Here is a 23,737-nt window from a genome sequence, read left to right on the forward strand (position 1 = left end):
ATTATAAATAGCAATTGTGTGATGAAGAAGTATGCTTTATATATGCTAAAAAGAAAGACATGGAAAATTAATTGGGTAACAGAAGAGAAACCATAAAAGAAGTCATGATCTGTGTAAGAAAAATAAGGTGTCATTCTTCTGAAGTTCCAAAACACTTATGTGAATATTCATGTGCAATCTTTTTTGGTAAGACATGCTAACAAGAAGATAGCCTCCAAGATAAAACTGTATATATGTGGCCATGTATGTATATGCATTTGCATACATACTTCTATAGCCTTGAACTCTATTGGGTGTAAGGAGTTTCTGTAAAAACACATCAAAAACATGTTTAAAAGCCAGTCGCAAAACGGCATTACAATATATCTTCAAGTACAGATGAAAAGGACTATGTAAATATATCTTGTTTTTTCTCTTTTTCTGAAACAAGATTTTTATGAAAAACAGAGTCACTCCTAGAAAGAAGAAAAACATATATTTCTCTATTCACCACAATAGGTACAAGAATATCCTTTTAATTGTATATTTAACAAAAAAAAGGATATTATAAAAGACTGAAGACGGTAGATCAGTGGAAGCCCATAAGGAATAAACCAGTGTTAGGAATTTTCTTTTTGCATTTTGTATCCCAAACATAAGGCTAAATAAACAGGCAACCTGAAAAAAGCATCAAAAGGTATTTGAAAAACCAAAATGTGTTCTCTCTAGCCAAAAGTATCAGGAAAAAAAAAAAAAACAACTTAACAAAATAGTTTTAGATCTTTTATTCAAATCAAACAACATAGAAAACTTGTATTGCCACAAACAAATCTAGACCAAAGGTAAGATTAGAATTCACTCCCACCAGACAGTAATGAAGCACTCCCGTACCCATTCCCCATTACCGTTGCAAAGGTGGCATCAGAGACTGTCAAGGGAGCATCTTAGGTGTTCATCCCTACCATCAAGTTATGAAGCCTACTCCTCTTAAATCCCTGCTGTATCAGTGGAGAACACATGGGAAGCCAAGACTTCAACCCCCTAACCAACAACAAAGGCCTTTCCCTCATTGGCAGATGATCATTTTTAAGTGCTATCCAGCCTAGGATTTCAGTGAGCCTACTTGGAGTGCACAAATGAGGCACATCCATCCTCCACTCACCATAACCCCAGCAAAGGAGGTATCAAAGGAAATTCGGGAAGCTAGCACATTCACACCAAGCCAATGGTAAACAGGTGCTTCCTGCAAGTGAGGAATCAAGATTTCTTTTCCCACATGGTGAAGAATCATCACCACTTCTCCTCCAAGCATGGTGACAGAGGCAACTAACTAAAATTTTCATGTCTTAATAAAAATGTCAAATTTTCGATTTAACATAACTCAGCATACAAAGACCCAGACAATCTCAAACTGAATGGAAAAGACAGTTCAGAGATGTCAACATCAATGGAATAGAGCAGTTAAGATTACCTGCCTAAGACACTGATGAAATCATAATTTTAAAAACACCCCATGGATCCATTATAATCACTCTTTAAACAGATAAAATCATTGACACACAACTAAGAAACAGAAATAAAGAAATTGAAATTTTAAAGAAGAAACAGGTGGAATTTTAGAGTGGAGAAATACAATTAATCAATTAATTAATTAAAAAATACCAGTACAGTAGGATGGAAAGACAGGGAAAATGTCAGTAAATCAATATATAAAATATAAATGAAGAGATATGACGGAAAGAGAGAGAGAGAGAGAGAGAGAGAGAGAGAGAGAGAGAGAGAGAGAGAGAAAAACAGAAAGAAAGACTGGAAAAGTCAAAAAATAGAGGTTAAAAACCCAACTACAAAGGTTCCATACTCCAAAATTCCGTGCAATGAATTTGAGATGATTAAGTGATGCAAATGAAGGAAATATATGGTTTCCAGAAATTGTGGAGGGATTGAGGGCCAAGGACATGTTAATAGGTTTGACTTTTAAAGTGTGGCAACAGCTACCCTTCTGTTAAAGAAAAAGTGGTGATGGCCATGTGCCTTCACTGTATCAGCATACGTGCTGGTCTAGTAGCAATACTGTAAGATGCTATTATTGAGAAAACATTTGGCAAATGTACTGTCTCTGTAAATTATTCCCTAAAACTATATGTACACTTATGTAAAACTTATATTTCTTAAAACTTACTAAAATATTTTTGTATGGAGCTATGTAAAAATTTAAAGTTTCATAAAAATAACTGATTCAGGAATATGACATGCCTACTTGATTTATTTGGGAACTGGCTAGGAGATTGCTAAAACAAACTTCTGGGTATGTCTGAGTCGTTCATGGAGACATAGTTTTGAATTCTGTATCTGATTTCTGGCCCCTTCTTCTCTGACACAGATACCCTGCTCTGTAGCCCAGGTGTATAAACAAAGCAGCTTTTACCGCGATGCTCTTCCATCGTGGTGTTGCTAACTTCGAGTGAGTTGAACATAGACTGAACACTCGGAAGCCATGAGCCAAATTAAACTTCGCACCTTACATATGAGTGTCAGGTGTTTTATCTCAATGATGAGAAAGCTAATACATTGAATGATACACATACCATAGAAATGATTCCTGAAAGTATAGCCTATATTTGTGATATAAAAATGTAATGCAATTTCTTCCAAAATAGTCACCCTGTTTTTTTGAAAAATGAAGAAGATCCATCAATATCCACCCATATCCATCAATATATATATTTTCAAGACTGCCAGACAAAACAATCCGGAAAAAACAAAATTGGAGGTCTAGCATGGACTTTAAAACTTACCATACATCTAGTAAATTCAACACACACACAAAAGCAAAACAAAATCAAGAGTCCTGAAATATACAATCACATTTATTTATGATCCACTGACTTTTGACAAGTGTACCAAGACCCATTCACTGGAAATAATGTTTAATTAAATGAAACACAAAACCAAGGAAAAAAATCACCCAAGTATATCACATTGTTGCTTGTAACTACTTGGCTATATTAGCATAAGGCAAAACTACTCAGTTTAACCAAATATTTTGTACATCCGGTCTTTAATTAGCTCCCTTGCCAACCCTTGTTGCATGTTTCCCACCTCTTCCCATCACAATAGCCACCTCTCTGTGCTGTGTGCCAACTTTACCCCATACCTGCACTTTGTAATTGCTGTTATTGGTAGTAAGATTGCCTACCTCATTACTCCCCTTAGCCTGCCTTTCTTCCTATCTTTAATCTGTATTAATTTATTTCTTTCAGTGATGACTTGAAAATTTGCTCATTGATGCTATAGGACTAAAACAAGAATCCTTATAAGCTGATCTTATGTATTTCATTTGTAATGCTTGTCACAGTTAAACCACTAAAATTATATTTGTGATCATGTGATTATGTGATCATTTGTCCTTCTTTATAAAAATATGAAACTCATGAGGGTGAAAAAACCACATCAAACTATGTTCAACATTGAATCTCGAAATTATCACAAGTCACGTTTCAAACACACTGGTAGGCATGTAATTAATGATGTTATCAAAGTTCTTGATAAGTAAAATGAGTAGATTAAATACATAGTTCCTATTATAATTTTTATGGATAATGGTCTCTAAGAAATCATGTTTTAATGCCCCAAAATTCCAAAAAAAAGTCAGAGAAATCTATTATTTGATGCAAGAGCAAATAACTTAATTTTACATTGGTAAGACAACTGGCACTTAACAAGTCACTGCCCCAGTAATTTACTTCAATTATCTTTCTGTACTAGAGATCTCACTTTGCAGTTTAAACAAACATATCTGTTGTTAATAATAATAGCAATATATAGAATTCTATTGCTTAATCTTTTTAAGATATTTTTATAATTGAAATAAATATGTGCTTCCTTTACAAATGAGAAAAACAAGAATAAATTTTATTTTCAATTATCATTTTAGCTTTAATAATTGCTGTACATAGTAAAATAGCAACTCATTACTTATAGATCTGTAGCTGAAGCAAATATGTCTTTAATGAATAGAAGAATGTTGGTGTCTTAAAACTATATTAATGTGCAAAGACACTGGCTTAAAAATCAAATGAAACTCCAAGGCTCAAACATTATTTCTTTATATAGGAAATATAATAGGTATTGAAATAATCTGTATTATTTATAATACTACCACCTATCAGATATTCTACATTATTCTTGCCTTTATTTAAATGTACCAGTAAAAAATAAGTTTCCTTCATACTATATTGAGTCAAATGAATAGTTTCAATTCTGAATGTAAAATTGGAGTTGGGTTAGGAATGCTATAACTGATACTGAATGAACACCTCACTCAAGTAGGTAAAGCTTGATTTTTTTTTTTGCAATGTGGATACAATAGTACTTCATCTCAAGGCAAACCTTCCCTATTCAGAAACACATGGCACGATGACATTCCTTATTTTTTATCAAATTTCTCACATATTATTACATATTTATAAAGTGTGTTTACCAATTTAATTTAGGAAAAAACATTTTCCCCCAATTCTTAAGTCTCTTTGATGAAATAAGCTTCTAACAACTGTTTTTTTAAAAACAGAAATTCTCAGCAAAAAAACCTTCAAATAACAGCATCTAGTACATTAAAGTTGAGCTCCATGAAAAACACAAAGATCAACTACCAAAACTTAGCATCCTCACATAAGCTTTGTAGTATCTGCTTTGAGTTTCATCTAATTGTATCTAATCCCACATCAGTTTCCCAAATCTTTGCCTAATAAGAATTTTGTCATAAATCTATCAAAGTGGATTGAGGCAGTGTTACTTTGTTTTCTTTCCCATCCCTCCAAAGCAATTTATTCTTTACCATTTTTTTAAAAATGACATTTACTTTGTTCTCTGGTATTTGTGGAAATGGTTGCCTTCAGCCAAGCTAAACAACAGCACAAGCAAAAACAAAACAAAGTAGCCAGTAAATATTCCAAGCACAGTGATTGAAGGCTTAATTAACCTCTACCTATTACTGTTGCCTACTAGGTTTTTCAGAAACTACAAAATTTTTAATATGTTTATTTTTTTAAAATTTTTATTTTATTTGTTTAATTATTTATTTATTTTGAGAGAGGGTTTCACTATGCTGTTCAGGCTGGATTTGAACTCATTTTGTAGCCTAGGCTGGCCTCAGACTCACATGATCTTCCTGCCTTAACCTCTGGAGTGCTGGGATTACAGGCATGCACCACCATGCCTGCCTAATACAGTATTTTCTGTGGAGGAACTTCTTTTATTGAAATGTATCCAGCTGTGCAAATCTACTAATGTTATTAAGATTCTATTTTAATATTTTTAAATTTTAATAAGTTTTAATTACCTTTTATATATGAACACATAATGGATTCTTGTGTAGGACAAATGGACATACAGTTCACCAAAAATAGGGAAAAACTAATTTAAGAAGATCACACTTTAGGAAACTGGTTATAATCCAATTTGTAGATAGCAATCTTTAATCTTATAATTATTTTTCTTTCAATTATTGCTTGAAGATTCACTACCATTGTGGGATATTGAATCCACAGAGCTATTCAGAGAACAGCCCAAGGTTTTTAGGGAATTCTTCATTATTTCACAGTGAATATTGAAAGTATAGAAGCAAAACAAAAATGCAATAAAATGCAAACCATCATATTACTTAATTTGTTGCACCAATCAACTTTAAGATGTTAAGACTAAGCTTTCACGAGTACAATGGTAATACTTCTAAGTATCCAAAAATTTAAGTTTCACTATGTAACAGATGGAATCCATTATTTTTTTTAAATTGCGGACAAATTTGTTTTGTTTCTCCCAGTGGAGATTTTTGAGTATTTAATTAAAGGCCTCATTGCCCCATCATTAAATTCAAAGAAGCATATCTAATGTGAACACTTAAATGTAATGTCACTCATTAGTCTTTAATGAAGAGAAACTTATTCTTTCTCCAAAGAACAGCTATAAAAATAATGTCACCTGCAAAATTATATATTCTCAAATTATTAATGTGCATTTAATGACTTTGAAATATGTGTTTGCAACAGTTACTATGCAAGTTTCTTTCTTTTTAGATTTACCTGTAAAAAAATTAACTGAAGTCAGAAAGCCCAGAATTGTCAAATGCCTCAGGACACCAGGATGACTCAGAATCTGAATGTTCCCAGGCACTTGTTAACATGTTTGGCATGAAACCATTTGAATTTCTTTACTACACATTCTATTATTGCTCTGGAGTCTTAATAGCTGTTTTCATAATGCCTTAGCCATAAAATTTGGCATTACATAGTTAAAATTCACAGCTCATTTATCTAGTCAATGAGAATACTGATTTTAACGACAGTGCCACTTCCTGACTTTGTAACTTGCAACTCAGAGAGAGTATAAGGAGTCAATTGTAGTTGATCAATAATTTCTTATCTTCATTATCACCACTATTGTTATCCTATAATTATTAGCATTGTAATTTATGATTATTCCTAATTCTTAAAAATACATTTAGAACTATTCTATACATACTGAATTTCTAGTCAGTTATGTGATATGCAGATTGGCCATGATAGCCCTCAAATCCACTGCTTGCTTTTCTATTAGGCCAAAGAAAGTGCTAATTGTTTTGCTATTACTCAATAAACATTTAGACAGTTTTTACTTTTAAAGACTCGTGAACTATCTGTACTTATAAAAAATTCCATATGGCCGACTTGACAGATTAAAAGTCCACACTTTCATAAAATACTTTAGATTTTGTCTAGGATGTTCTGCATGAAAATCTATTTTTATGCTTTCCCTGTTGTTTGTTTTTATCATTTTCATTACCAGAAGTGAAACACAGGGCTTGTGTATACCGCCTAAGCACTGTACCACAAACCTATATATCCAACCAAACATTTTTTAAGAACTTATTTTTATCTAATAGTTAATTATACATGTGAATGGGGTACTATTATGGATTGAAAATTGATGGTTAACTTAACTCCAGCTGAATTAAATCAGCATGGTTCTGAGCATAGATGTTTCACCTGAGGAAAGTTGCCAGCATAAACAGAGATGAGGAGAAGTGAGACGTGGGTCTAAGTGTTGCTGAGCCGTTGATTCTCCTGGAGGAGCTCCTCAAGACTAGCTTCCCCAGTGTGAGTTCAACCATTGTCATCAGAGGAGTTTGGGACCTTGTCCATGAGAGTGGCTGTGACTTAGGGGGAGCTCTGGTCCTTACATCAAGCATCGCTTCCTGGCTCTGGATTGGAAGACGTGTGCCACTTAATCTCCAGGACAAGTTCGTGTGCTGGCTTTCTGGAATATATTCAACCATTCATATTGTCAGAGGAGCTCCAGACCTCCATGTTGCTGAGGATGACTGTGGTGCTTTTTAGAACAGCCATGGTCTTTGTTGTGAGTGTAACTTCTTGGCTCCAGTGTAGGTCTCTCACCCTACAGCACAGCTCCTTCACCCTGTTGGCATAGACTTTCTAGCTTCCACTGCTGACTTTTGGGCCTTCCTAGCACGGATCCATAAAACCTACTGGTGTGAGCCCTTCTCGAGGCTCTAGAACTCCAGTTGGACTTGTGGGAGGCACTGTCATGGGCTCTAGGTTTTCATCTAGCTCATACAGGTTATTGCTGTGGCATGTAGGCCCTTGGCTGAATATTCTATGATTTTAGGGATGTGAATAGATTTCCTGCATTTTTTGTGTTAAACTCTGGGTGGCCATCATAAATAATATAAATTTTGTGTCCTGATTCTAATTGTTCTCTTCTCAACCCCTGACTACAACAGATACATATAATGCTTCCATACACCTGTACATTGTATCATGCTTAAATGAGAATAAACATAGCTACTTTCTCATTATAATTTGTATGTGATAAAATGTCATTTTTCTGAATCTACCATTGCCTTACCAAAATGCAACTAATCATCAAGCAAAATTCAAAACCAAGTGCCTTCTCTTAAGATTCATATGAAATGATTTAGTTATAGAAGGATCTAAAATATTTCATTATAGACACTTGTCTATGCATTCATTCTCTAATAAATCAGTGAGTGACAAAATAATGTTATTCTATTTATTTACTTATTCAACAGAGTTTATTTTCTCATACATATATAATACTATGTACTATAATTATGAACATATAGAATATATATATAGCCTAACTTAGAAAAATATAGTTTTCTATGTTCTAAATAATTCACTGTATTTTCTTCAACAGTAATTTGAACTACAGAAACCTAAAATTAGTGTGCCATTTCTGGAACTAATTCCAACACTCCACAGGGTTTTAGACTATTTTTCTTCTATGCCTTTATAAGAGTTACTAGACTATGGGAAAGCTGAAATTTATTCCTCCTAACTGTTTTTATGCCTCTTATTGAACTTCACTCCATTCTGCCTGCCCTGCTCAGGTTCTTGTGATGACTCTCCATGCAGTTCTTCCACGGATTCAACTCCTTGGATTCCACAAATAATTGAGAACATTTCATGTTATGCTTTTCTTTCTGTGGTCTGACTTGTTTTACTTAACATAATGATCTCTGATTTTGTTAATGTTGCTTCAAATGACAAGATGTCATTCTTTTGCATGGCTTTAAATCATATTCCATTATGTATATAGAAGTCCTGATAAATATATGGATGTTTACACTTTAAAAAATATATTATAATATAAGATACCATGACAGTATCCTTGAAAACACTGCAGGAAACATCAAATATACCTTAGACCATTTTTTTTTTTTTTTTGCTGCTTCCTGAAGGAATTCTGGAAATCCTGTTTTGGAAATGTCATTAGGAATGCTATCATGGCTATCTCAATGTTCTGAATGGCTTACAGCAATTTCTGTGAAATAAAAAACATTATGATAAGTCCTAACCTACCTTATTCACTGGATCTGGCACGACAGATGCTGACTCTTCTCTCAAAGTCACAGCAACCATGAAAGGCAAACACTTTAAATCTATTCAGTACATCTAAGCAGCACACAGCCCAAAGAAAGACCTGAAAGAAGATTTCTAGAACAGCTTTAGAAAGTTGTAAGAAGATAGGAACAAGAATGTTTAGGACAAGGGGGAATATTTTGAGGAGAACAAATGGAAATATGTTTTTTACTATAATTTTTAAATTTAAACATTCACCATATATATTTCATATTTTTTTATCATTCACCCACTGATATGTATCTATGTTGATTCTTTATTTTAAATATCGATTCTTTATTTTAAATATTTTAAATATTGATTCTTTATTTCAAATATTTTAAATATAACACTGCAAAGAACACAGGAGTACTGGTACGTACTTGGTTCAATACTTCAACTTCTCTGAAGAAGTACCCATAGAATACTTGCTGTACTACAAGTAGCTCTATTTTTAGTGTTATGATATCTCCATACTGTTTCTATCATGGCTGTACTAATTTACAGTCCCAGGAAGTGTGTGTACAAATTTCCATTTCCCTACAACTTTGCCAGAATTTTTTTTTCATTGTAATTTTGGTGTTAGCTGTTCTACCTGGCATCACATGATCCCTCATTGTGTTTTTGATTTGCTTATCCCAAACAATTAATGAAACTGAGCCATTTGTACCATGTTTATTGGTCATGGATATGTCATTTCATTAGAAGTGTCCATTTATAACTTTGGCTCATTTTTTTAATTTATTTGGTTTTCATGATGTTGAGCTTTTTAAATTTCTGATATACTCAGTATACTAATCCCTTGCCAGATGAATAGTTTACAAAGATTTTATCCCATTCTCTGGGATGTCTCTTAACTCTGTTGATTATTTTCTTGGTTTTGCAAAAGCTTTGTAATTCAATAGAATTTTATTTGACAATTTTTGCTATGTTTTTTCCTGTGGTTGTTGGTCATATCTTTATAAGAAATATACTGTTTACTACAGTGTCTTGAAATGTTTCCACTACATTTTCTTCCACTAATTTCTTGTTATCACATAGATTCAGGTCTTTGAAGCATTCTGAATTGCTATTACTGCAGTTGACAAGAGGAGCTCTAATTTCATTAATATATATGCATAATTTTTCTATCACAATTTATATATATTTTGGTGACTTTGTTAAAAATCAATTGGCTTATGAACAAGAATTAATTTCTGCATGATTTACTCTGATTCATTGCCATATGTGTGTTATCATAGTTTGTTATCATGTATTGTGATGTCCCTCTTTATTTCCCTCTCAGGATTCTTTTGACTATCAGAGTCTTTTGTGGTTCCATATAAACTTTAAGATTGCTTTTTTCATTTGTTCTTTGAAAAGAACTACATTGAATTTATAGATTATTTTGGGCAGGATTGTCATTTCAAAAACATATTTCTTGTAGTACATGAACTCCACAGTTCTTTCTAATTTTCATGTCACCAATAATTTCTTTCATCAGTATTTTATGATTTTCACTGTAGAAACTTTCACAACTTCATTAAGTACATACCTACATATTTTATTTTTTAGTTATTGAAAATGGAAGTGCTTTCCTAATTTCTATTTCAACAAATTCATAATTGGTGTATAAAAGTGCTACTGCTTTTATATATTGACTTTACATACCCTGAAATTTTATATTCCTTCTAAGCCTTATTTTCAAGATGCTTTTTAATTATTGTGAAGGTATATGAAACCTTATAGAAAGCTAGAACTGTTTATCAGTTCTATTGCTTTTTGATGAAGCATTTAGATTTTTCTATATAAAATCATGTCATCTACTATTCTGAATATTTTGATTTCTTCTTTTCCAATTTGCTACCCTTTATTTCTTTCTCTTAGAAAGGTTGCCACTATTATATTCACTGTGAGAAAAGACCAAATAGGAAACGTTTGAGATTTTTCCCTGTTCAGTATGACGTTCGCTGTGGTTTTATATGGTAGCCTGTGGTACTTTGAAGTATATTCCTTCTAAGCCTAATTTTTGAGAGGCTTTTTTTTTATTATTGTTATCATGAAGGTATATGAAACCTTATAGAATGCTTTTTTTCTCTACCTATTCAGATATCCATATGTTTTTGTTCTTCAATTTTTTGATATATTTATCACTTTACTGATTCACACATGTTGAACTGTTCTTACATGCCCAAACTAAACCCACCTGCTTACGTTGTGTCATTTTTTTTCATGTGCTGTTGAATCTAATTTTCCAGGATGGAGAATTTTTTCATCTATTTTCATCTGGGTTCTGTGTGTATAAGCTTCACTATTCTTGAATGTATACATGGTTTTTGTATCAGATTAATGTTGGTAGTAAAAGAACCCACAGAGTCACTTGCATTTCAGTTTTTTAAAAATAGTTTAAGAATAACTGGAATTAGTTACTTTTTATGTGTTTGCTAGGTCAGCAATGAAGTCATACAGTCCTAGATGATTTTTAGATGAGAGACCTTTAATTTATGCTTCACTTTTTCTTACTTATAATTAAGTTTGGTAGGGTGCATGTGTTCAGGAAATTTTTAAATTTCTTGTACATTTTCCAGTATCTTAGCATATATTTGTTCAACATAGACACTTACCATCATTTTGCATTTCTGTTCTATCAGTTTTAATGCCTCCATTTTCATATTTTTTTAAAGAGGGTAAAATTAAACGGAACAAAACCGATCATAGGGAAACAATTTTGAAAAACACAGATTTCAAAGCAAGACCACTGGAGATCTTCACTGTCTATTGTATTGTCTCTTGTTTTCTTCCAAATAGTTGTTCACATCTTCACATACAGTGAATACATACTGAACATTATAGTACTATGCAAATCAGAACAGGATGATGAAGGCTTTTTAGGTCTTTAAGACCAGATAATAGGGATTCAACAATGGCTGCCATAATGTCTCTCGTTCTCATCAAAATAGCTGTCAATATCTTTATGTATGCTGAAATTAAACATAAGAGACTAGACTAATGTCACTCCAAACAGTGAATAATAGTGTTGCTAGATATTATATCAGAATTAGCACTGGGTATCTTAGATCTCTTTTTCTTCAGAGTATTTGATCATTACATCGTGTATTATATATGTTCAAGTAAACTGTTTGAAATGCTACACATGTGTGAATCTTTACATGTATAAATATCCTTTCTGTATTACAAGGAAAAAAACATCAAAACAAGACAATGAAACAATTTCCTAGAAAAACATTTAAAAAAAGAGGGCATATAAAACCACAATATTAGATGTTCTACAGTACTATGCTGTCTCTTATTATTTTCAATAGAATTGTCTACCTCATCAGGCATAATATAATTGAACATAGCATTACATAGCAATTTTAATAAAAACACAACATAGGAGATATTGTAAGACTTCAAAAGCAGTTAATAATCAGACTGGAATGATTATCTTACTGCATCTTGTCATCTTCAGAGTAGTTGCCTCTACTCTTAGACTTGATACTATCAAGCATACCAAATTTGAATAAAATCAGTCAAGACAGAACAGCAGTCTAACAAACCAGATTCAAATAAGATCAGTCATAGTAAGAGAATGTAAGTAATACAGGGCTTCAGTTTAATCTAATAGGGAATTAAGGGTAGTCACCGAAGTACATCCTGCTATTTTGGGGATAACTGTCTGTGCCCTCAAATGTAGTATGAGTAGAAAGACTGGAACAAAATAAAAGCAAATTAAACAGAATGATAAGACTAATGTGGCTTTTAAATCCTGAAACATTATTAATAATGTCCTCTGCCTTCCTTTTTTTTAGATAATTCCTCCCCTTTCCCTTTCTCAGGGTGCTTTTTATATTTTGGGTCCCACTAACTCCTTTAGTTTTTAGTTTAGGGGGTGATCCATTACCTACCTAGGTGGTGCCGAACCTTTTTTATCCCTGAGCTTGATCTTAAGCTGTATTCCTTTACCTACTGAAGCCTCTGTGTTTTTCCTCCTTCTAGCTGAGTAGTTCTCCACTGCATAAAAGTGTCATGACTTTCCAACCTATCTGCAGCTGCTGGGCGAGTTGTCCCTATTTCTCTCTGGTTCCCTATCACCTAGAACATCATTTTCTCATCTTTGACTTTCGGTTTATTAACCCTCTTTCAGGTTGAGTATATTTCCTATTCAGAGCATCTCAATGGATCCTATCTTCTGATCTACTTTGCCTGTGTTTCTTTTTGTTAGTGTATTGAGGTATAGGTATATTAGAGATAGGTATCAAGGTTTTAGTGTATATTAGAGATTATAGCCAACCTTCTCTGTTTCATCTCAGCTCTTCTATTTTTCTGCAATTATTTGCTCACTTTTCTCCTTCATTCCACTGTCTGCCCCGTTCATTGAGGCCTCTCTGCTACTATTGCTGGAATCTCGGTATTTGTTTTTTTTCTATCTCTCTCTAGAATGTCCTTCAGTATTTTTTGTAGGGTTGGATTGGTGGTCACGAACTCCCACAGTTCTTCCTTGTCATGGAAATACCTTGTTTCTCCATTAATTTTGAGAGAGAGTTTTTCAGAGTACATCAATCTGGGTTGGAGGTTATTTTTTTTGCATGCTTGGACTACTTCACTCCAAGCTCTTCTTGGTTTGATAGTTTGTGTTGAGAAGTCTGTTATTATTTTGATGGGTCTTACTTTACAGGTAATCTGTTTCTTTTCTCTAACTACTTTTAATATTCTGTTCTTGTGGTGAATTTCTGGGATCTAGATTTTTATATGTCTGGGTAGAGATCTATTTTATTTGTAAACTGGCTAAAGTTCTGTATGCCTCATTTATCTGGATATCATTTCTTTTTCCTATGCTTGGTAAGTTTTGCTTAATTATTTCTGTGAAATGATTGATTTGTGCTTACTCCTGATTCTTCACCCATGTTTTTTATTCTTATGTTATAGATCCTCTTGTCCTCTTCTAGCCTTTGTATTGTTACTTTCTGGTTCTTTGTTATTTTTAAGAAGTATTTTCCTTCATGATCACAATGCAAATCTATCTTCAAATTTTGAAAGTCTAACTTTAGTTTCTGTCAAGGCATTTTGCCAGCTTTCAGTGGAGTTTTTAATTTCCTGGTAATCTTTTTGGATCTGTTTCATGTATTCTGGATTTTGTTTATATTCTTCAATAAAGGTTTCTCTTCTTTTTCTGGGTTCCTCCATTCTTCCATCTGTGTCTTCTTGAGGGGCTTAGCACTTCTTTTGTTAATCTTTTTATACCTCATTTGGATTAGAATTTCAGTTTTGTCTATGAGGACATGAAGGTATTTCTTTATGTGCTGATACTGTGGCTGATATTGCATGATTTCTGCCCTTGATCTCTTCTATATTTACCTCTCCTGGACTTACTTTCCCTGGGTCAGCAGTTGGAGGCTTTTTCTTATTTCTTTCTCTTGTCATGTTTCTGGTTCCTTTCAGACAGGTGTATGGTGGAAGTCTCAGGCCCTCTCTGTATTGCTTATGGTTTTTCCCAGTGAGGGCATCTGGTTCCAGCCTTTCATCCACATTTTTCCTTCCTTTCTTTCTTTTTTTTTTCCCCTCAGTTTTTTCCTGTGTTGTGAGAATCCCTCTCCTTTCATGTGGGCTCTCTCCATGTTGTTAAATTCTAGCATCTGAGTTGTTTTTCTCAGAGAGGCTCTCTACCCTGCTACCTATCAAGCTGCCATCTCAGAACCCCCATATCTTTTTATTTATATTCTTTTTTGTTTATTTGTTTAGGTAAAGATTTTTTCAATTTTATTCATTCTGTCAAAAGCTCCATGTGCAATTTGTTGATCATTTGTTTCAGGTTGTTTAGGCTCTGTCTTTATCATCATTTCCTTCTGCTAATTTTTTTTTTTCAGCCTTGTAAGTCCTTAAAGAACATTCTTAGGCTGTTTATTTGAAATCTTCCTACTTTTATGTCTTTTGTAATTTTTCAACGTATGTTATAAAAACTTTTGAAGTATGCCATATTTTGATGCATTCCCATAAATTTCCCTCTTACTATTAATCTGCTTTATGCCAGACTTTGACACATTGTACTACAAATTTCTTTTTTTTATTTTTCCTATCTTTGTTCTTTTTTTTATGTTTTATTTTTATAATTTTATTTTGAAGGGAGTACAATAAAAAAAAAGACAGAACAAAGCCATTTCAGATAATGCAGTGAAATTGGTACAGAACTTCAGAAGCAGGATACCAGGAAATAGTAATAGGCACCATAGTATATCTTGTTTTCTTCACAATAGTTGTCTATTCAATCGGGTATAGCAAAATTAAACCAAAAACAGAACATTATAAAACCTATCAAAACACAAAATATTGAATAAGAAAAACAATCAGAACAAAGCATAACAGTGAAAACAATATTGGCCTTCAAAGACAAGAAAGAAGGAAATCCCCCAAATTTGCTATACTGCACACTGTCATCTTCCCAAGAGATGCTCAGACCTCTGGCCCCAGGTCAGCATAACCAATCCAACAATACAAGCCCATTTAGTTCCTTTATGTGCCTTAGTTGCTATCAACTCCAGCTGTCCTTGACACCATCCTGCTGTCAAGGGTGGGGCGGGGAATGGGACATTTGATTCTCAGTCAGTGCGCTGGTAGGCTCACGAGACGCTGACTTGTTCTCTTCCTGGCTTGCCTGCTGCCACTGCTGGCTCATGCCATGGCCACCTGTATTAAAATTTTCATTTGTTTCTATGATTTTTTAAATTTATTTTTTAAGTTTTTCAATTACCAGCAAGTCACTTAGAAGATATAATTTCTCTTCCTATGTATTCTTATACCTTCATTCTTTTTAATTTTAGTTTCATGTCGTGGTTTGAGAAGATATATATGTTCTTAGATTTTCTAATTAATTAAGTTTATTAGTACATTTTAGATACATAATAACCACATTCACCATAAGGAATTTGTACCTGTACATTAAATATCATTATTCTTATTTTTCACCATTCTCATCTCTTCCCTTCACCCCCTCTTCTCCTTATTTACAAAGCTTTGCTTCCATTTTCACCATTTTTTTTTTCTTTTCCTTTCCCTCCTTCCCATTCTCCCTTCTTGGTTGCCCTTCACAAGTGAACATTTTAAAAGTTTTGAGACTTGATTTGTGCCCTAATATGATCTCTCCAACAGACTATTCCAAACCCTGAGTAAAAGAATGTGAATTGTTACTATGGAAGAAAAGTTCAGAAAATGTCTGTTAAGTCCATTTGAACTCCAGTGTGGTTCAACTCAGTGTTTCTTCGTTCATTTTGTAATTTGACCATTGACGAAAACAAGTGCTTTACACCACCAGATAACAATACGTTGGAGTTTATTTTTACTCTACATATAGTAATATTTGCTGTACATGTTTTGGTAATTTACTGTTTGTGCATGTACTTTACAACTGTAACTTCTTGGTGAATTGATCTTTTCATCAATGTAAGATAACCTTCATGGGTTATTTTTACAGTTCATGATTTTTGTTTGCACATTATATCTGTTGGCTTCAACTTCAGTCTATATGCATTTTTTACTACTTGTAGGAAGCAAGGAGTTGAGTCTTCTTCTTTATCCCTTCTTTTCCTCCTCCCCCTCACTATTTTCCTTTCTCAACTGAGCGTTTTCTTCCTATTTCCTATACATTCTAGTCCTTATTTACACCTTCATTTTCTCACACCAAAAAAACAATGTAATATCTACACATGTATGTCCAATTAATTTCACTTAAGAGTATTTCATCAAGGTCTACCCATTTACCTATTAATGTCCTAAATTTAAAAGTGCTTTTTATTATGTACTGGGGATCAAACTCATGACTTGCTCTTGTCCAGGCAGGTACTTATGACACTGAGTTAAACCCAGCCCTAAATTTATCCTTTTATGGAAGAATAGTACTCGATTACATAAAAATAACCACATCTTCTTATTCCATTCATTCATTGATGGACATTTGAGCTGTTTCCAATCTTGTTTCCAATCTTTTGCCATTACAAACTGTGCTGCTATCTACATAGGTGTGCATATGTCAGTGTGGTATGATGTGTTTAATACTTCTGGGAAGATACAAAGAGGAGGAATGATTTAGTCATACAGAAACTTCTAGTTGTAGTTTTTGAAGAATTTCCAGATTGTTTTCAACAGTAGTTACATCAGTCCTTCTTACTGACAGTGAAGGAGAATTCTTTTATCTGCAATAATTGCCATTCTTTTTGGTTTGAAATGGCATCTCAGCATTGTTTTAATTTACATCATTCCAAAGATCAGTGATGTTGAATAGCTTTGCACCTCACTGTGTTTCCTTAGGATCTTTATTTTTAATTTTGTTTCATTCATGTCATAGATTTCAATAGTCATGTCATAGATTTATACAAATTAGGATTTATATCTGTAATTTTGCTTTAAAGGTTTCATATTGCCTTTCTTGTTTCTTGTGTATCTATGTTGATCTTTGTATATCTGTTGTAATAGTTATCTCTTCCAATTATATTGAATAAGCTATATAGAAAAATATTTTTCACCTATATAGGATATATTATCTCAGTTTGGTAGGTATTTTGGGTTTAGAGCAGCTCAGAAATGCAGTCTCTGTGGAGAATTCTTCAGCCTCAATTGGTATATTTGTACTCAGAAGTGAATGTGTACTCAAAATTCTAGAGTGGTTCAATGGTTTATGAAGATAGTTAAACAGCTTTTAAGTGGGCATGGGATTCCAAGTTGTGTGTCCTCAAGCTCTACAGATTCAAACCCTCATAGTAATAGGGCTTTTGAGAGCAGATACCCAAGGATATATATTGTGGTATGCGCAAAGTTCTCTCCATAGGTGCCTAAGAAAAGCACAGGTGACTTCATGTGTTATGGCACCACTACTCACAGTTCCTGAATCCCAAGATGTAAAGGAGAATGTCCTGAGAATACACAGGTTGAATGTGGAAGTCTGTTTGGCCTGTGGCACCAGAAGCCACAATTCTGGAATCACAGGGTGGGATCCACACTTGTTAAAGACTTGCATGATGAGCACCGATGGTGAGTTCTATGGCACTGATAATCACAGCCTTAAGATACAGAACACAAGGGAGCTTCCTCAGGTCCCATGGGTGGCTTGTGCTTGATGTTAGGACTAGTAGCACAGTTAGTTATTTTCATGGAGCTTTGGAACCCAGATGATTTCTTCTCCAGGCCCCAAAGACAAACACAAGCTGTATCAATGTTTTTATAACTAGCAATTACAATCCTAAATCCATGAACTGTGGAGGGAAATTACCCTAGTGATCTCAGGGGCATATACAGAAAATGTGTGCAGATTTTTCACGAAGATGCATACTACTATAAGGATAAGATGCGGACAAGACCCTCCTTATGCACAGTAGATCTAGTATATGTGGCATCTGGGGTTTGTGACTTGCTGTTTGTGGTCCTGGAGGTGCAGAACATAGATAAGAATGTCTCTCAATATTATAAGTACTACCTGGACAAAGGCATGTGACATTGTCGCCATGCTCCTGGAGCTGTGGGACATAGATGGATTTTTCCCTAGTCCCAAGGGATAATGCTGAGTGTCTTGGACTTTTTTCTACCAGTGGCTGTTGCCCCGAGGCCATGGATTGAGAAGGACACTTCTCTAATTCCCACTGAGAGAATACAGGTGATGTCCAGGAATTGTAGCTGCCGGTGGCATTCATTTATTTATTTATTTAGAGCAGTTGGGCATAGCTGCAACTTTGCCATGTCCAAAGGACAGTTATGGGTCACAACAGGAATTTGCAGCAGAAGGTATGGTCCTGAGGCTGTGATTCAGAGAGGCGATCTTCCTTCACTACTGCTGGGTGAGCACTGAGGTGCCAGGTTTGGGTGCATTCATAACACATTTATGTACTTACTGAACTACAGCATGTGATTGGATCCCAAGATAGAAAGGTAAGGGATGCCAGGCCTTGGTTACTAGCAGCCACAGTCCCAAGGCTGTAGGCTGGCTAAAGTATCTTCTGCAGTTTCCACAGGGCAAGCATGGATGAGATTCAGGCGTGTAACTATGAAAGCTGATGGTCCTGAAGGTAAAATACGTGGAGAGGGGCTCCCTTTCACTGTCAGTCATGTACAAGCCTGAGATTTCTGCTAGCATCATCCATCTTTCCCCTGCTGTCAAGGAGATGGGGTTGAAGTTGAAAAAATATTTTTTTTCAAAGTTTCTATGCTATTTAGGGTTCTCATCACTTCTGTGCTGGTTTCAGGAGTTCTCCCTAAATCAGTGTCCTCAAAATACATATTTTCCCTTGTTGTCGTAGTTCTTCTTTGTAACTTGTAACTTGTAAGCAGGACATCTGTACTTAGCAATTTAAATTTTCCTCCCATATCAAACTAATTTTTCCATGTTTTTTATAGTCTGTCAAATACATAAAAGTTTTTAAAAACCCATTTTATTGCTACCCCCATTTAATTTTACTTAATTTATTAAATATTTCAAAAACATGTACTCCATGGACTAATTGGATAAATATTTCAAAAACATGTACTCCATGGATTAATTGTGAAGTCAAGTCTTTATGAAAGTTTTTTTTCTCTAACATTCCTCTCTACTTTTCTTCCTTTCTAACTTCAATATATACACACAGAAAACAAACAACAGTTTGGAAAACATATGCCACTCTTTTAAAAATGTATTTGCTTCTTAAATTTCTGATACTTTCTCTCTGTATAATTAACTGTTCTTTATTTTCTTCCCCCAATTATTTTTTTCATGTATGTCAAAGCAATGCTATAGTTTTAACACATGTATTTATTTATAAGTGTAACTATTACAAAAGTCATATAGCCTCATTGTGTTCCCACCAGTAGTTATATTCAAAATATAACCTAACATATAAAAATAATTAAAATTAATGAATATTTATGCTAGATCTCTGGGATAAATTTCAAAAAGAATTGTATTTCTAAACTATATAATTAAAAATACTTTATCTCAGAACATTCAATGTTTCATATATAGGATTATTAGCATAAAATAATTGTTTTGTCTGCAACTCAAGTAAGCAGGACACTTTAGCTTGTTAAAGATGAAACTATTTTGGTTTTTTGTTTGTTTGTTTGTTTTGAAGCAGTATCACATTATGTACCTTGGTCTGTCTTTGAATTTGCTATGCAGTCCAGGCCAGCCTTTAACTCAAAAGATTCTCCTGCCTCAGCCTTGCCAGTATTGGGATTACAGTTGTATGTCACCACACCTGGTGAGAATACAGTTGTAATGATTTATAATGAGTATACAAAATAGGAAGACAGTTGATAGGAATATGACAATAATTTTGTATTATTTATAGACTAAGATATATAATCACTTTTAATAAAGTGATTTGTTTGCAAGTCATGCTAATTTACTTCAAATCGACTTGACTATTTTATTGTGAAATCCAGGGACAGTCTTCCTACCTGAGTAGTTCTGATTACTCATAAAATGTTATCGAGAATTATGTTCTGGTTTTATTCTCAATCATGGCATCCCGACAACTTGATGCCTACATTCAACCAGTTCAGCAGCCTCAGAGAAAGAAAACCTCATTTGTAAAGTCTCTGTTAAAAGATGTTGGATTGAATCATTTTCTTTAAACCTGGGAAAACCAAAATAAAACTTAGTAACTAAAATTGAATTATATGAATATCCCAGGAAGTGAGAATTTGATTAGCCTCTTCTGAACTACAGGAATCAAAATAAAGCATATATTCTCATACACCAAAATCAAGCATCTATATTCCAAACGAGGGAGAAATGGAGGTTGCTCTCACATGAAATAAAATGTCCTGGGGGTGAATATTTGTATATGTACAAAGATTTTCAGGCTAAAATACCAAATGGAACTCATAAAATACAAACACATCATCAGTCATCTATCAAAACTTTTTGTATCTCAAATTTTCTGAAATTTGATTTCTTTTAAGTTATATTTTCATATAAACAGTGTGAATTATACCTTACTTGTACTGCTCTATTGACTAAAAAGCGCAAATAATTCATGTGGAATAGCATTTATTTCTCTGCATCTTTCTGAACTCTATGTCTCTGTATGCATATAGATCAAATATATGATATATTTCAATTTTTCTCAGTATTCCCATTAAGAATATAGTAGTACTTCAAAGAACTCAGTAAGTTTAGTGAACTTTGCAACTGGACTAAGTTGTTTTCTGTCTCTTACTTTCTCTGTGCTCTTGCAAGAAAAAGTACAGATGCACACAGAATCTTTGCATGTATATACATTTCTCCCAGAACTATCTTGTGTATGGACATTGTTTTATATTGAAGTTGCTCTCCTTCTCTCTTCCTCCATTTGCCTCTAAACTCTCTTTCTCCCTGGATTCCTCTACAAATAAATCTTCACCACTTGTCACTGGGTTATAATTAATCCCTGCTTTTTCCTAAGCTCACTATTTTTTTCAAACATCTTTACATACTCCACTGAGTGTATCTCTTATACCTAAGCCAATTAATTTGAAAAAATCTACTTTGTAATGTAATATTTGGGTCTACCTGGTCTTTTTGGGGGGATCAAACTCACGACAGCCTGCTTGCAGCAGGTGTTTATGCCGCTGAGCTAAATCCCCAGCGGCCTACCTGGTCTTTTAAGACCATAGCCTAGATGACGCTGATTACAGAGAGCCCTAGGATAATGATTTCATCTATGTGATAATGTGAGTTGGAACAATTATTTGTGATGCACAGGTGCCAAGTACTGTGTTAAATTTTTTATAAACATTAGCACAGAATTTAATTGGATTTTCACCATTTTCTGAAGAAATAGGCCCTAATTCTAGTATCTAGAGAAAGCCAATGCTCAGAAGTTTGAACAGCATTGGGCTATAGTAGCAGAGAAAGGTCAGCCTTGAATCTCAGCTTTCGCTCTCAGTCTCCTGTTCCGACCAGATTTCTGGATCTGTCTTTCAAAATCCTAAAAGAATTTATAATCTTAGAAAATACCAAATCAAATCAAATATAGTCCTTTTTTTGTTTTGTTTTGTTTTGTTTTGTTTTGTTTTGTTTTGACCGTCCTACTTTTACAATAATAAACACAATTTATACCTTTCAAAGGAACTACTGGCCTTGCTACATCTGGTTTTCCCTGAGAACCACACTATGTGTGTACAGGAACCAGAACTTTTGTGAATTCACCTCCAGCACAGTGCCTTGAACATAGCAGATTCTCTCTGAATGTTTGTATCTCACTCCATTTCTGTTGCTGATAACACAGAACTATAGATTGCCGAAATATGAAGAAAAAAATTGTTTGGCCTCACAATACTGGTGGAAGGTTGAAGGACCACATCAGTTAATGGCCTTATTTCTAATTAAATCCCAAAAAGGTGTAAGGAATCACATGGCAAAAGAAAAAGACTTATGCAGACTCACTCTTATGCCAGACCCACTCTCCTTTTATAGCAGATCCGTTAGTCCATTGTCAATTAATCCATTCATGTAGCTCATTAGAGAAGACCCCTAATTATGTCTCAAAGGTCACATATTTTATTATCTCAAACTGATTGTTAAATTCCAATACTAGTTTTATAGAAGACATCCCCTAATCAAAGAATAACAATTTACTAAAGGAAAAAAGTGAATACTTTTTATTTAGTAGATGCTTAGTACCTGGAGATTAGGCATTTGTAAAGACTTCCCTGTCTTAGCACTGATTCACTTCTTTCATTCACCTTCTGTAGTAACAATATGATCATTGTTCATCAGACCCAGATTTCTGACAAGTGTGGTAATTTTCTTCCTCTGTAGGAGGCAACTTAGTAAGAAAGGATTTGCAAAATTTGTGGTATCTTTTAATTAGCATATGGCTAAGACTAAAATAGCATTTTAGGAAAATGTAGAAAATAATATCGGATTCAGGGACAAACCTTCCTAGCAACTTATGTTTTAAAACTGAAACTTAGTTCAAATGCCTCAAGTAACCAATCTTGTAAGATTTGGAGAATTCTATAAGTGTCAAAGGAAATGCTGTCATGAGAAAGATTTATTTTTCAAAGACTGATCTATTAATCTTACTCTCTGATTACTGTATCATTTTCCAGTTACACTTACAAGTAGATTTTTCTCACTTTTAAAAAAGACTTCAATTCTTAACATACAGAAGACAATGCCCTGCATTCTATTAATCCCAAATTATCTTGATCTTGCTCAAAATATGTAAATTGAATGGAAATCAAGAACAGAACAGGAAAGATGTCAGAAACAGTTCCACATCTAACTAAATTATACTTGTGCTTTTTCCACAGTATCTATTTTATGTTGCTTTGTAAAATGCTTTACTGAAATACATAAAAAATTATATGTTTTAATTGGCTACCATGTCATGTTGGTTATATGCACACATTGCATGATGGTTAAATAAAGTGGGGCATGTTTTTCTTTCTTCAAGCATTTATCATTTTTTACAGTGAAAGCTTTCAAAATCCTTCTGGATATCTCTTTGGAGATGTACAATACATTATTGCTTGAATGCCAAAATTCTGACACAGGCAAATTGCTTTCTTTACACATTGAGGCCTTAGTAAGCTGTAACATGCTTTACAACACTATTTCTGTTTACAGGATAACAACGCTGACTTGCCCCTTTTAGCACATGTAGCTACTATATTAAAATTCACATTTGCTTCTGATTAGAAAGTAAACAGCAACAAGAAAAAGAACCTTGACTTGTGTTTCAAAATTATCGCTGAATCTCAAGATGTATTATTATTCATGATTTGATCATTTGTGTGCACTTTAATCTTTAGTATATAGGTCTTCACTCTAAATATTCCAAGGTATTTTAGAAAGAATTTTTATCATTGAGGTAAAAATAAGAGAAACCACTTCATGCATGAGCCACTGAATA

This window comes from Cavia porcellus, unplaced genomic scaffold, assembly GCF_034190915.1.
Source record: "Cavia porcellus strain 051 isolate PalLab524CR breed Dunkin Hartley unplaced genomic scaffold, mCavPor4.1 scaffold_13, whole genome shotgun sequence".
NCBI lineage: Eukaryota > Metazoa > Chordata > Mammalia > Rodentia > Caviidae > Cavia > Cavia porcellus.